This window comes from Misgurnus anguillicaudatus, chromosome 21 (genome assembly GCF_027580225.2).
Source record: "Misgurnus anguillicaudatus chromosome 21, ASM2758022v2, whole genome shotgun sequence".
Classification (NCBI taxonomy): domain Eukaryota; kingdom Metazoa; phylum Chordata; class Actinopteri; order Cypriniformes; family Cobitidae; genus Misgurnus; species Misgurnus anguillicaudatus.
In genome coordinates this window covers 15,999,541-16,009,593 of record NC_073357.2, presented here as the reverse complement: position 1 = coordinate 16,009,593, position 10,053 = coordinate 15,999,541, and the positions used below count along the sequence as shown (strand labels likewise).

The 10,053-nt window shown below is 42.2% G+C and overlaps 24 non-coding genes and 2 pseudogenes across 24 annotated transcripts; all 26 read left to right on the top strand.

Moving 5' to 3' along the window:
- Nucleotides 1-3,483: 3,483 nt before the first annotated feature.
- On the top strand, nucleotides 3,484-3,602 carry LOC141357624 (5S ribosomal RNA). The gene has a single exon (XR_012364111.1). It is a non-coding gene; the product is annotated as a 5S ribosomal RNA (ribosomal RNA).
- A 129-nt stretch (nucleotides 3,603-3,731) lies between these two features.
- On the top strand, nucleotides 3,732-3,850 carry LOC141353423 (5S ribosomal RNA). The gene has a single exon (XR_012360519.1). It is a non-coding gene; the product is annotated as a 5S ribosomal RNA (ribosomal RNA).
- A 141-nt stretch (nucleotides 3,851-3,991) lies between these two features.
- Nucleotides 3,992-4,110, top strand: LOC141355794 (5S ribosomal RNA). Its single transcript, XR_012362232.1, has one exon. It is a non-coding gene; the product is annotated as a 5S ribosomal RNA (ribosomal RNA).
- A 141-nt stretch (nucleotides 4,111-4,251) lies between these two features.
- LOC141355793 (5S ribosomal RNA) lies at nucleotides 4,252-4,370 on the top strand. Its single transcript, XR_012362231.1, has one exon. It is a non-coding gene; the product is annotated as a 5S ribosomal RNA (ribosomal RNA).
- A 130-nt stretch (nucleotides 4,371-4,500) lies between these two features.
- On the top strand, nucleotides 4,501-4,619 carry LOC141355792 (5S ribosomal RNA). Its single transcript, XR_012362230.1, has one exon. It is a non-coding gene; the product is annotated as a 5S ribosomal RNA (ribosomal RNA).
- A 140-nt stretch (nucleotides 4,620-4,759) lies between these two features.
- LOC141355791 (5S ribosomal RNA) lies at nucleotides 4,760-4,878 on the top strand. Its single transcript, XR_012362229.1, has one exon. It is a non-coding gene; the product is annotated as a 5S ribosomal RNA (ribosomal RNA).
- A 140-nt stretch (nucleotides 4,879-5,018) lies between these two features.
- Nucleotides 5,019-5,137, top strand: LOC141355790 (5S ribosomal RNA). The gene has a single exon (XR_012362228.1). It is a non-coding gene; the product is annotated as a 5S ribosomal RNA (ribosomal RNA).
- A 141-nt stretch (nucleotides 5,138-5,278) lies between these two features.
- On the top strand, nucleotides 5,279-5,397 carry LOC141356952 (5S ribosomal RNA). The gene has a single exon (XR_012363424.1). It is a non-coding gene; the product is annotated as a 5S ribosomal RNA (ribosomal RNA).
- Nucleotides 5,398-5,538: 141 nt separating this feature from the next.
- On the top strand, nucleotides 5,539-5,657 carry LOC141355789 (5S ribosomal RNA). Its single transcript, XR_012362227.1, has one exon. It is a non-coding gene; the product is annotated as a 5S ribosomal RNA (ribosomal RNA).
- Nucleotides 5,658-5,798: 141 nt separating this feature from the next.
- On the top strand, nucleotides 5,799-5,917 carry LOC141358609 (5S ribosomal RNA). The gene has a single exon (XR_012365106.1). It is a non-coding gene; the product is annotated as a 5S ribosomal RNA (ribosomal RNA).
- Nucleotides 5,918-6,046: 129 nt separating this feature from the next.
- LOC141355788 (5S ribosomal RNA) lies at nucleotides 6,047-6,165 on the top strand. Its single transcript, XR_012362226.1, has one exon. It is a non-coding gene; the product is annotated as a 5S ribosomal RNA (ribosomal RNA).
- A 141-nt stretch (nucleotides 6,166-6,306) lies between these two features.
- On the top strand, nucleotides 6,307-6,425 carry LOC141357861 (5S ribosomal RNA). The gene has a single exon (XR_012364350.1). It is a non-coding gene; the product is annotated as a 5S ribosomal RNA (ribosomal RNA).
- Nucleotides 6,426-6,566: 141 nt separating this feature from the next.
- LOC141355787 (5S ribosomal RNA) lies at nucleotides 6,567-6,685 on the top strand. Its single transcript, XR_012362225.1, has one exon. It is a non-coding gene; the product is annotated as a 5S ribosomal RNA (ribosomal RNA).
- A 129-nt stretch (nucleotides 6,686-6,814) lies between these two features.
- Nucleotides 6,815-6,933, top strand: LOC141355786 (5S ribosomal RNA). The gene has a single exon (XR_012362224.1). It is a non-coding gene; the product is annotated as a 5S ribosomal RNA (ribosomal RNA).
- Nucleotides 6,934-7,074: 141 nt separating this feature from the next.
- On the top strand, nucleotides 7,075-7,193 carry LOC141357860 (5S ribosomal RNA). The gene has a single exon (XR_012364349.1). It is a non-coding gene; the product is annotated as a 5S ribosomal RNA (ribosomal RNA).
- A 141-nt stretch (nucleotides 7,194-7,334) lies between these two features.
- Nucleotides 7,335-7,453, top strand: LOC141358024 (5S ribosomal RNA). Its single transcript, XR_012364513.1, has one exon. It is a non-coding gene; the product is annotated as a 5S ribosomal RNA (ribosomal RNA).
- Nucleotides 7,454-7,582: 129 nt separating this feature from the next.
- Nucleotides 7,583-7,701, top strand: LOC141353481 (5S ribosomal RNA). Its single transcript, XR_012360577.1, has one exon. It is a non-coding gene; the product is annotated as a 5S ribosomal RNA (ribosomal RNA).
- Nucleotides 7,702-7,842: 141 nt separating this feature from the next.
- Nucleotides 7,843-7,961, top strand: LOC141355785 (5S ribosomal RNA). The gene has a single exon (XR_012362223.1). It is a non-coding gene; the product is annotated as a 5S ribosomal RNA (ribosomal RNA).
- Nucleotides 7,962-8,102: 141 nt separating this feature from the next.
- LOC141358372 (5S ribosomal RNA) lies at nucleotides 8,103-8,221 on the top strand. Its single transcript, XR_012364867.1, has one exon. It is a non-coding gene; the product is annotated as a 5S ribosomal RNA (ribosomal RNA).
- Nucleotides 8,222-8,362: 141 nt separating this feature from the next.
- LOC141354011 (5S ribosomal RNA) lies at nucleotides 8,363-8,481 on the top strand (annotated as a pseudogene).
- Nucleotides 8,482-8,610: 129 nt separating this feature from the next.
- Nucleotides 8,611-8,729, top strand: LOC141355784 (5S ribosomal RNA). The gene has a single exon (XR_012362222.1). It is a non-coding gene; the product is annotated as a 5S ribosomal RNA (ribosomal RNA).
- A 141-nt stretch (nucleotides 8,730-8,870) lies between these two features.
- On the top strand, nucleotides 8,871-8,989 carry LOC141355782 (5S ribosomal RNA). The gene has a single exon (XR_012362220.1). It is a non-coding gene; the product is annotated as a 5S ribosomal RNA (ribosomal RNA).
- A 141-nt stretch (nucleotides 8,990-9,130) lies between these two features.
- LOC141357623 (5S ribosomal RNA) lies at nucleotides 9,131-9,249 on the top strand. Its single transcript, XR_012364110.1, has one exon. It is a non-coding gene; the product is annotated as a 5S ribosomal RNA (ribosomal RNA).
- A 129-nt stretch (nucleotides 9,250-9,378) lies between these two features.
- Nucleotides 9,379-9,497, top strand: LOC141355781 (5S ribosomal RNA). Its single transcript, XR_012362219.1, has one exon. It is a non-coding gene; the product is annotated as a 5S ribosomal RNA (ribosomal RNA).
- A 129-nt stretch (nucleotides 9,498-9,626) lies between these two features.
- On the top strand, nucleotides 9,627-9,745 carry LOC141353688 (5S ribosomal RNA; annotated as a pseudogene).
- A 141-nt stretch (nucleotides 9,746-9,886) lies between these two features.
- LOC141355780 (5S ribosomal RNA) lies at nucleotides 9,887-10,005 on the top strand. Its single transcript, XR_012362218.1, has one exon. It is a non-coding gene; the product is annotated as a 5S ribosomal RNA (ribosomal RNA).
- The last annotated feature ends 48 nt before the right edge of the window (nucleotides 10,006-10,053 follow it).

Here is a 10,053-nt window from a genome sequence, read left to right as displayed (position 1 = left end):
ATAAAAGATTGTGGTGGGAAAATGTGAAATATTTAGTTAAAATTCATACAATAACATTGTGCAGATTAATTGAGAAATGTAAGAAATACAATGGACAGGAAATAAGAGAAAATTTAGAAAAAGAGATAAATCAGGGTAATAAGGACATGTTAAAGATAAAAGAATTGGAAAATAAACTTAAAGAAATGGAAGAAAAGAAATATGAAGGTGCAAGATTAAGGAGTAAAGCTCAGTTTCTTGTTGAAGGTGAAAAATGTACAAAATTTTTCTTTGACCTAGAAAGAAGAAAAGGGAAGTCTGAAATTATAAAAGTAGTGAAAAAGGAGAATGGAGAAGAAGTAAAGAGTAATGAAGGAATTTTAATAGAAATGAAAAGGTATTATGAAAAATTGTTTACAACTGAGGGAGTGCAGGATGAAAAAGAAGAAATGTTAGAGAAGATAACAACTAAAATAGACAAGGAAGATATGAAGGATTGTGACAAAGAGATAAGTGAAGAGGAAATTGAAAGAGCGATAAATGAATTAAACAAAAACAAAAGTCCTGGAATTGATGGGTTGGGGAGTGAGTTTTATATGGTTTTTAGGGATATGTTAACCAGTATTTTAAAGGAAGTGTATGATGAGATCTTTAATAAGGGGCAGATGAATCTAAGAATGGGAATGGGTTTGATGAAAACAATATATAAGAAAAAAGGAGAGAAAACTGAACTAAAGAATTATAGGCCGCTTACGATGTTAAATACCGATTTGAAAATTTTATCAAAAATTTTAGCAAACAGACTGAAAGAAGTGATGCCGAGAATAATAAAGACAAATCAAGCATATGGGGTCAAAGGGAAAGACATAGCTGATACGACCCTAAGCATTAAAGATACAATTGGATACATGAAGGAGAGAAAAATGGAGGGATATGTTATAAGTTTAGATTTTGAAAAGGCTTTCGACAGGGTGGAACATGAATTTTTATTTGGGATTTTAAACCGTTTTGGATTTGGAGAAAATTTTATAAAGTGGGTGAAAATTTTATATAATGGACCGGTAACTAGAATTAAATGTAATGGGTTTTTAACGGAATGTTTTACACTAACAAGATCCATAAGACAAGGGTGTCCCATGTCAGCACTATTATATTCTTTAGTCGCGGAACCCTTGGGGTTGGCTATGAGGAAAGAAAAGGGAATAAAAGGTATTCACATAGAAGGGAATGTGGAAGGAGAAGCAATATTTCAGTATGCGGATGACACTACGCTTATTTTGAAAGACAGGGAGGGAGTTAAATGTGCAATGAAAATTGTACAACAATTTTGTAAAGCATCAGGAGGAAAAATTAACGAGGATAAAACTGTGTATATGAGATGTGGGAATGTGCAAGCTTTAACGAGTGATTTTGCTTTTAAAGAAGTGAATGAAATCAAGATTTTAGGAGTTTTAATGGGGGATGATGAAAGGAGAGCTAATGAAACAATGTGGGCAACTATTTTAGGAGATATTGAAAGAAGGTTACATTTTTGGAAATTGAGGACATTATGTCTTAAAGGGAAGGTTTTAATTTCGAATGTTTTAATGATGTCTAAGTTATGGTATGTCTTATATGTGTCATCTATGCCTCTGTGGATTGAAAAAAGATTAAAGAGATGTTTTTTAGACTTTATATGGGAAGGGAAACCCCCAAGAATAGCATATGACACATTGATTGGAGCTGTAGAGAAAGGTGGGATGGGCCTAATAGATGTAGCACAAAGAAAAAATAGTTTAAGGGTTAAAATGGTTAAAAAGTATCTGGATGATGGGAATGTAATGGTATGGAAAAAAACAATGCAATATTTTTTAAACAAATGTGGTAATTTTAATCTGGGAGAAGACATTTTATGGATGAAAACTAAAGCTTGGATGACGGAAAAGGTGCCGGATTTTTACAAGGAAATTATGAGTGCATGGGGGAAAGTTTTAACTTGTGTACAGTACATGCCTAGTGGAAGAGAGTGTATTTTAAACCAACCATTGTTTTTAAACAAGAACATTGTAAACCAAGGGAAAGAAGTGTTTTTTAAAAAGTGGTGGGATGTGGGAATTACAAAAGTGAGAGATGTTTTATATGAGTTTAAGGAGGGATTTTTACCTGTGCAGTACATTGTGGATACTATGGAGGAAGCAAAAGAAGAATATAGTAGACAAGAAATTGTAAATAAGTTTAAGATAATAAAAAGTGCAATACCTGATGATTGGATCAGGAAAATTGATAATAAAGAACAAGGGAAACAAGAGAAAGATGTGTATTTAATGTTGGGAGACAAAATAAGAGCTTTTAAGGAATGCACTGTGAAAATGTTGTATTGTTTTTTTAGAGATTGTATTTTTAAGAAACCTGTGGTGAATAAATACTGGTTACAGAAATACAAAGACTTGAAAGAAGAACATATATGGAGTAATATGAAGGGGAATTTTATTGAGTCAAAATTGGGGACCTTAGAATATTTAATTAGGCACAAGGCGATTTTTACTGATGTTTTCTTGAACAAAATCGGGAGAGAGCAAAATGCAACTTGTAAAGTATGTAAAGAAGAAGATGAGGGTTTTTTACATGTGTTTTTATGTTGTAAGCAATTGGAAAACTTTAATGAAAAATGTATAGGTTTGCTTGAAAGGTTGAGAGGTGAACAAGATAATAAAGAAATGGATTGGAACAAGGTGATAATGCTGGGAGAAAACAAATCATGTGAAAACAGAAAAGCGATTAACCTGTTTGTCATGCTGATTAAAAGTGCTATATGGGAAAGAAGAATTGTTGCAAAAAAAGAAAATACTGTTATAGATGTTGAAATAGTGTTTAAAAGAAAAGTTGAGATGTACTTAAAGCATTTGCACTGTTATTTTAAGGAGCAAAACAGGTTGGAGGAGTTTTATAATGTTTTTACTAAGGATGTGGGTACAATATTTGAAGATTTTAATTGGAAAATGCCTGACGATTATGGTTGATCTGTATAATATTTTGAATATGTGAAAGAGACATTTTTAGTGTGAAAAAAAGATGTTGAACTTTCAAATGTTTTGAAATATTTTATAATGATGTTTTTATTTTATTTTTGGTGGGATTTAAGATTGTGCCTGCCAAAAGTCTTTTAAAGAAGTCTATTTGTTGTTAAAGCACTCTCACTGTGTTAAATGTAATGTCTAAGAATATATAGAAATTATGTAATTGTGTGAATATGATTGTTATAATAAATAAAAAAAAAAATAAAAAAAGCACGCCCGCTCTCGTCTGATCTCGGAAGCCAAGCAGAGTCGGGCCTGGTTAGTACTTGGATGGGAGACCGCCTGGGAATACCAGGTGCTGTAAGCATTTAATTCTTTATTTAATTAATTATTTAATTATTTATTCATATAATTTTTTTCCAGAAATGCATCCTTTCTGTAAGCGTTCGCCGATGGCATGGCGTTGCCACATTAGTCTTGAAGTGGCTCTCGAATCGAGTCAGCGCTCGCTTACGGCCACACCACCCTGAGCACGCCCGCTCTCGTCTGATCTCGGAAGCCAAGCAGGGTCGGGCCTGTTTAGTACTTGGATGGGAGACCGCCTGGGAATACCAGGTGCTGTAAGCATTTAATAAATTATTTAATTATTTATTCATATAATTTTTTTCCAGAAATGCATCCTTTCTGTAAGCGTTCGCCGATGGCATGGCGTTGCCACATTAGTCTTGAAGTGGCTCTCGAATCGAGTCAGCGCTCGCTTACGGCCACACCACCCTGAGCACGCCCGCTCTCGTCTGATCTCGGAATCCAAGCAGGGTCGGGCCTGGTTAGTACTTGGATGGGAGACCGCCTGGGAATACCAGGTGCTGTAAGCATTTAATTCTTTATTTAATTAATTATTTAATTATTTATTCATATAATTTTTTTCCAGAAATGCATTCTTTCTGTAAGCGTTCGGCGATGGCATGGCGTTGCCACATTAGTCTTGAAGTGGCTCTCGAATCGAGTCAGCGCTCGCTTACGGCCACACCACCCTGAGCACGCCCGCTCTCGTCTGATCTCGGAAGCCAAGCAGGGTCGGGCCTGGTTAGTACTTGGATGGGAGACCGCCTGGGAATACCAGGTGCTGTAAGCATTTAATTCTTTATTTAATTAATTATTTAATTATTTATTCATATAATTTTTTTCCAGAAATGCATCCTTTCTGTAAGCGTTCGCCGATGGCATGGCGTTGCCACATTAGTCTTGAAGTGGCTCTCGAATCGAGTCAGCGCTCGCTTACGGCCACACCACCCTGAGCACGCCCGCTCTCGTCTGATCTCGGAAGCCAAGCAGGGTCGGGCCTGGTTAGTACTTGGATGGGAGACCGCCTGGGAATACCAGGTGCTGTAAGCATTTAATTAATTATTTAATTATTTATTCATATAATTTTTTTCCCAGAAATGCATCCTTTCTGTAAGCGTTCGCCGATGGCATGGCGTTGCCACATTAGTCTTGAAGTGGCTCTCGAATCGAGTCAGCGCTCGCTTACGGCCACACCACCCTGAGCACGCCCGCTCTCGTCTGATCTCGGAAGCCAAGCAGGGTCGGGCCTGGTTAGTACTTGGATGGGAGACCGCCTGGGAATACCAGGTGCTGTAAGCATTCAATTCTTTATTTAATTAATTATTTAATTATTTATTCATATAATTTTTTCCAGAAATGCATCCTTTCTGTAAGCGTTCGCCGATGGCATGGCGTTGCCACATTAGTCTTGAAGTGGCTCTCGAATCGAGTCAGCGCTCGCTTACGGCCACACCACCCTGAGCACGCCCGCTCTCGTCTGATCTCGGAAGCCAAGCAGGGTCGGGCCTGGTTAGTACTTGGATGGGAGACCGCCTGGGAATACCAGGTGCTGTAAGCATTTAATTCTTTTTTAATTAATTATTTAATTATTTATTCATATAATTTTTGTCCAGAAATGCATCCTTTCTGTAAGCGTTCGCCGATGGCATGGCGTTGCCACATTAGTCTTGAAGTGGCTCTCGAATCGAGTCAGCGCTCGCTTACGGCCACACCACCCTGAGCACGCCCGCTCTCGTCTGATCTCGGAAGCCAAGCAGGGTCGGGCCTGGTTAGTACTTGGATGGGAGACCGCCTGGGAATACCAGGTGCTGTAAGCATTTAATTCTTTATTTAATTAATTATTTAATTATTTATTCATATGATTTTTTTCCAGAAATGCATCCTTTCTGTAAGCGTTCGCCGATGGCATGGCGTTGCCACATTAGTCTTGAAGTGGCTCTCGAATCGAGTCAGCGCTCGCTTACGGCCACACCGCCCTGAGCACGCCCGCTCTCGTCTGATCTCGGAAGCCAAGCAGGGTCGGGCCTGGTTAGTACTTGGATGGGAGACCGCCTGGGAATACCAGGTGCTGTAAGCATTTAATTCTTTATTTAATTAATTATTTAATTATTTATTCATATAATTTTTTTCCAGAAATGCATCCTTTCTGTAAGCGTTCGCCGATGGCATGGCGTTGCCACATTAGTCTTGAAGTGGCTCTCGAATCGAGTCAGCGCTCGCTTACGGCCACACCACCCTGAGCACGCCCGCTCTCGTCTGATCTCGGAAGCCAAGCAGGGTCGGGCCTGGTTAGTACTTGGATGGGAGACCGCCTGGGAATACCAGGTGCTGTAAGCATTAAATTCTTTATTTAATTAATTATTTAATTATTTATTCATATAATTTTTTTCCAGAAATGCATCCTTTCTGTAAGCGTTCGCCGATGGCATGGCGTTGCCACATTAGTCTTGAAGTGGCTCTCGAATCGAGTCAGCGCTCGCTTACGGCCACACCACCCTGAGCACGCCCGCTCTGGTCTGATCTCGGAAGCCAAGCAGGGTCGGGCCTGGTTAGTACTTGGATGGGAGACCGCCTGGGAATACCAGGTGCTGTAAGCATTTAATTAATTATTTATTTATTTATTCATATAATTTTTTTCCAGAAATGCATCCTTTCTGTAAGCGTTCGCCGATGGCATGGCGTTGCCACATTAGTCTTGAAGTGGCTCTCGAATCGAGTCAGCGCTCGCTTACGGCCACACCACCCTGAGCACGCCCGCTCTCGTCTGATCTCGGAAGCCAAGCAGGGTCGGGCCTGGTTAGTACTTGGATGGGAGACCGCCTGGGAATACCAGGTGCTGTAAGCATTTAATTCTTTATTTAATTAATTATTTAATTATTTATTCATATATTTTTTTTCCAGAAATGCATCCTTTCTGTAAGCGTTCGCCGATGGCATGGCGTTGCCACATTAGTCTTGAAGTGGCTCTCGAATCGAGTCAGCGCTCGCTTACGGCCGCACCACCCTGAGCACGCCCGCTCTCGTCTGATCTCGGAAGCCAAGCAGGGTCGGGCCTGGTTAGTACTTGGATGGGAGACCGCCTGGGAATACCAGGTGCTGTAAGCATTTAATTCTTTATTTAATTAATTATTTAATTATTTATTCATATAATTTTTTTCCAGAAATGCATCCTTTCTGTAAGCGTTCGCCGATGGCATGGTGTTGCCACATTAGTCTTGAAGTGGCTCTCGAATCGAGTCAGCGCTCGCTTACGGCCACACCACCCTGAGCACGCCCGCTCTCGTCTGATCTCGGAAGCCAAGCAGGGTCGGGCCTGGTTAGTACTTGGATGGGAGACCGCCTGGGAATACCAGGTGCTGTAAGCATTTAATTAATTATTTATTTATTTATTCATATAATTTTTTTCCAGAAATGCATCCTTTCTGTAAGCGTTCGCCGATGGCATGGCGTTGCCACATTAGTCTTGAAGTGGCTCTCGAATCGAGTCAGCGCTCGCTTACGGCCACACCACCCTGAGCACGCCCGCTCTCGTCTGATCTCGGAAGCCAAGCAGGGTCGGGCCTGGTTAGTACTTGGATGGGAGACCGCCTGGGAATACCAGGTGCTGTAAGCATTTAATTCTTTATTTAATTAATTATTTAATTATTTATTCATATATTTTTTTTCCAGAAATGCATCCTTTCTGTAAGCGTTCGCCGATGGCATGGCGTTGCCACATTAGTCTTGAAGTGGCTCTCGAATCGAGTCAGCGCTCGCTTACGGCCGCACCACCCTGAGCACGCCCGCTCTCGTCTGATCTCGGAAGCCAAGCAGGGTCGGGCCTGGTTAGTACTTGGATGGGAGACCGCCTGGGAATACCAGGTGCTGTAAGCATTTAATTCTTTATTTAATTAATTATTTAATTATTTATTCATATAATTTTTTTCCAGAAATGCATCCTTTCTGTAAGCGTTCGCCGATGGCATGGTGTTGCCACATTAGTCTTGAAGTGGCTCTCGAATCGAGTCAGCGCTCGCTTACGGCCACACCACCCCGAGCACGCCCGCTCTCGTCTGATCTCGGAAGCCAAGCAGGGTCGGGCCTGGTTAGTACTTGGATGGGAGACCGCCTGGGAATACCAGGTGCTGTAAGCATTTAATTAATTATTTATTTATTTATTCATATAATTTTTTTCCAGAAATGCATCCTTTCTGTAAGCGTTCGCCGATGGCATGGCGTTGCCACATTAGTCTTGAAGTGGCTCTCGAATCGAGTCAGCGCTCGCTTACGGCCACACCACCCTGAGCACGCCCGCTCTCGTCTGATCTCGGAAGCCAAGCAGGGTCGGGCCTGGTTAGTGCTTGGATGGGAGACCGCCTGGGAATACCAGGTGCTGTAAGCGTTTGATTCTTTATTTAATTAATTATTTAATTATTTATTCATATAATTTTTTTCCAGAAATGCATTCTTTCTGTAAGCGTTCGCCGATGGCATGGCGTTGCCACATTAGTCTTGAAGTGGCTCTCGAATCGAGTCAGCGCTCGCTTACGGCCACACCACCCTGAGCACGCCCGCTCTCGTCTGATCTCGGAAGCCAAGCAGGGTCGGGCCTGGTTAGTACTTGGATGGGAGACCGCCTGGGAATACCAGGTGCTGTAAGCATTTAATTCTTTATTTAATTAATTATTTAATTATTTATTCATATAATTTTTTTCCAGAAATGCATCCTTTCTGTAAGCGTTCGCCGATGGCATGGCGTTGCCACATTAGTCTTGAAGTGGCTCTCGAATCGAGTCAGCGCTCGCTTACGGCCACACCACCCTGAGCACGCCCGCTCTCGTCTGATCTCGGAAGCCAAGCAGGATCGGGCCTGGTTAGTACTTGGATGGGAGACCGCCTGGGAATACCAGGTGCTGTAAGCATTTAATTCTTTATTTAATTAATTATTTAATTATTTATTCATATAATTTTTTTCCAGAAATGCATCCTTTCTGTAAGCGTTCGCCGATGGCATGGCGTTGCCACATTAGTCTTGAAGTGGCTCTCGAATCGAGTCAGCGCTCGCTCACGGCCACACCACCCTGAGCACGCCCGCTCTCGTCTGATCTCGGAAGCCAAGCAGGGTCGGGCCTGGTTAGTACTTGGATGGGAGACCGCCTGGGAATACCAGGTCCTGTAAGCATTTAATTAATTATTTATTTATTTATTCATATAATTTTTTTCCAGAAATGCATCCTTTCTGTAAGCGTTCGCCGATGGCATGGCGTTGCCACATTAGTCTTGAAGTGGCTCTCGAATCGAGTCAGCGCTCGCTTACGGCCACACCACCCTGAGCACGCCCGCTCTCGTCTGATCTCGGAAGCCAAGCAGGGTCGGGCCTGGTTAGTACTTGGATGGGAGACCGCCTGGGAATACCAGGTGCTGTAAGCATTTAATTCTTTATTTAATTAATTATTTAATTATTTATTCATATAATTTTTTTCCAGAAATGCATCCTTTCTGTAAGCGTTCGCCGATGGCATGGCGTTGCCACATTAGTCTTGAAGTGGCTCTCGAATCGAGTCAGCGCTCGCTTACGGCCACACCACCCTGAGCACGCCCGCTCTCGTCTGATCTCGGAAGCCAAGCAGGGTCGGGCCTGGTTAGTACTTGGATGGGAGACCGCCTGGGAATACCAGGTGCTGTAAGCATTTAATTCTTTATTTAATTAATTATTTAATTATTTATTCATATAATTTTTTTCCAGAAATGCATCCTTTCTGTAAGCGTTCGCCGATGGCATGGCGTTGCCACATTAGTCTTGAAGTGGCTCTCGAATCGAGTCAGCGCTCGCTTACGGCCACACCACCCTGAGCACGCCCGCTCTCGTCTGATCTCGGAAGCCAAGCAGGGTCGGGCCTGTTTAGTACTTGGATGGGAGACCGCCTGGGAATACCAGGTGCTGTAAGCATTTAATTAATTATTTAATTATTTATTCATATAATTTTTTTCCAGAAATGCATCCTTTCTGTAAGCGTTCGCTGATGGCATGGCGTTGCCACATTAGTCTTGAAGTGGCTCTCGAATCGAGTCAGCGCTCGCTTACGGCCACACCACCCTGAGCACGCCCGCTCTCGTCTGATCTCGGAAGCCAAGCAGGGTCGGGCCTGGTTAGTACTTGGATGGGAGACCGCCTGGGAATACCAGGTGCTGTAAGCATTTAATTAATTATTTATTTATTTATTCATATAATTTTTTTCCAGAAATGCATCCTTTCTGTAAGCGTTCGCCGATGGCATGGCGTTGCCACATTAGTCTTGAAGTGGCTCTCGAATCGAGTCAGCGCTCGCTTACGGCCACACCACCCTGAGCACGCCCGCTCTCGTCTGATCTCGGAAGCCAAGCAGGGTCGGGCCTGGTTAGTACTTGGATTGGAGACCGCCTGGGAATACCAGGTGCTGTAAGCATTTAATTCTTTATTTAATTAATTATTTAATTATTTATTCATATAATTTTTTTCCAGAAATGCATCCTTTCTGTAAGCGTTCGCCGATGGCATGGCGTTGCCACATTAGTCTTGAAGTGGCTCTCGAATCGAGTCAGCGCTCGCTTACGGCCACACCACCCTGAGCACGCCCGCTCTCGTCTGATCTCGGAAGCCAAGCAGGGTCGGGCCTGGTTAGTACTTGGATGGGAGACCGCCTGGGAATACCAGGTGCTGTAAGCATTTAATTCTTTATTTAATTAATTATTTAATTATTTATTCATATAATTT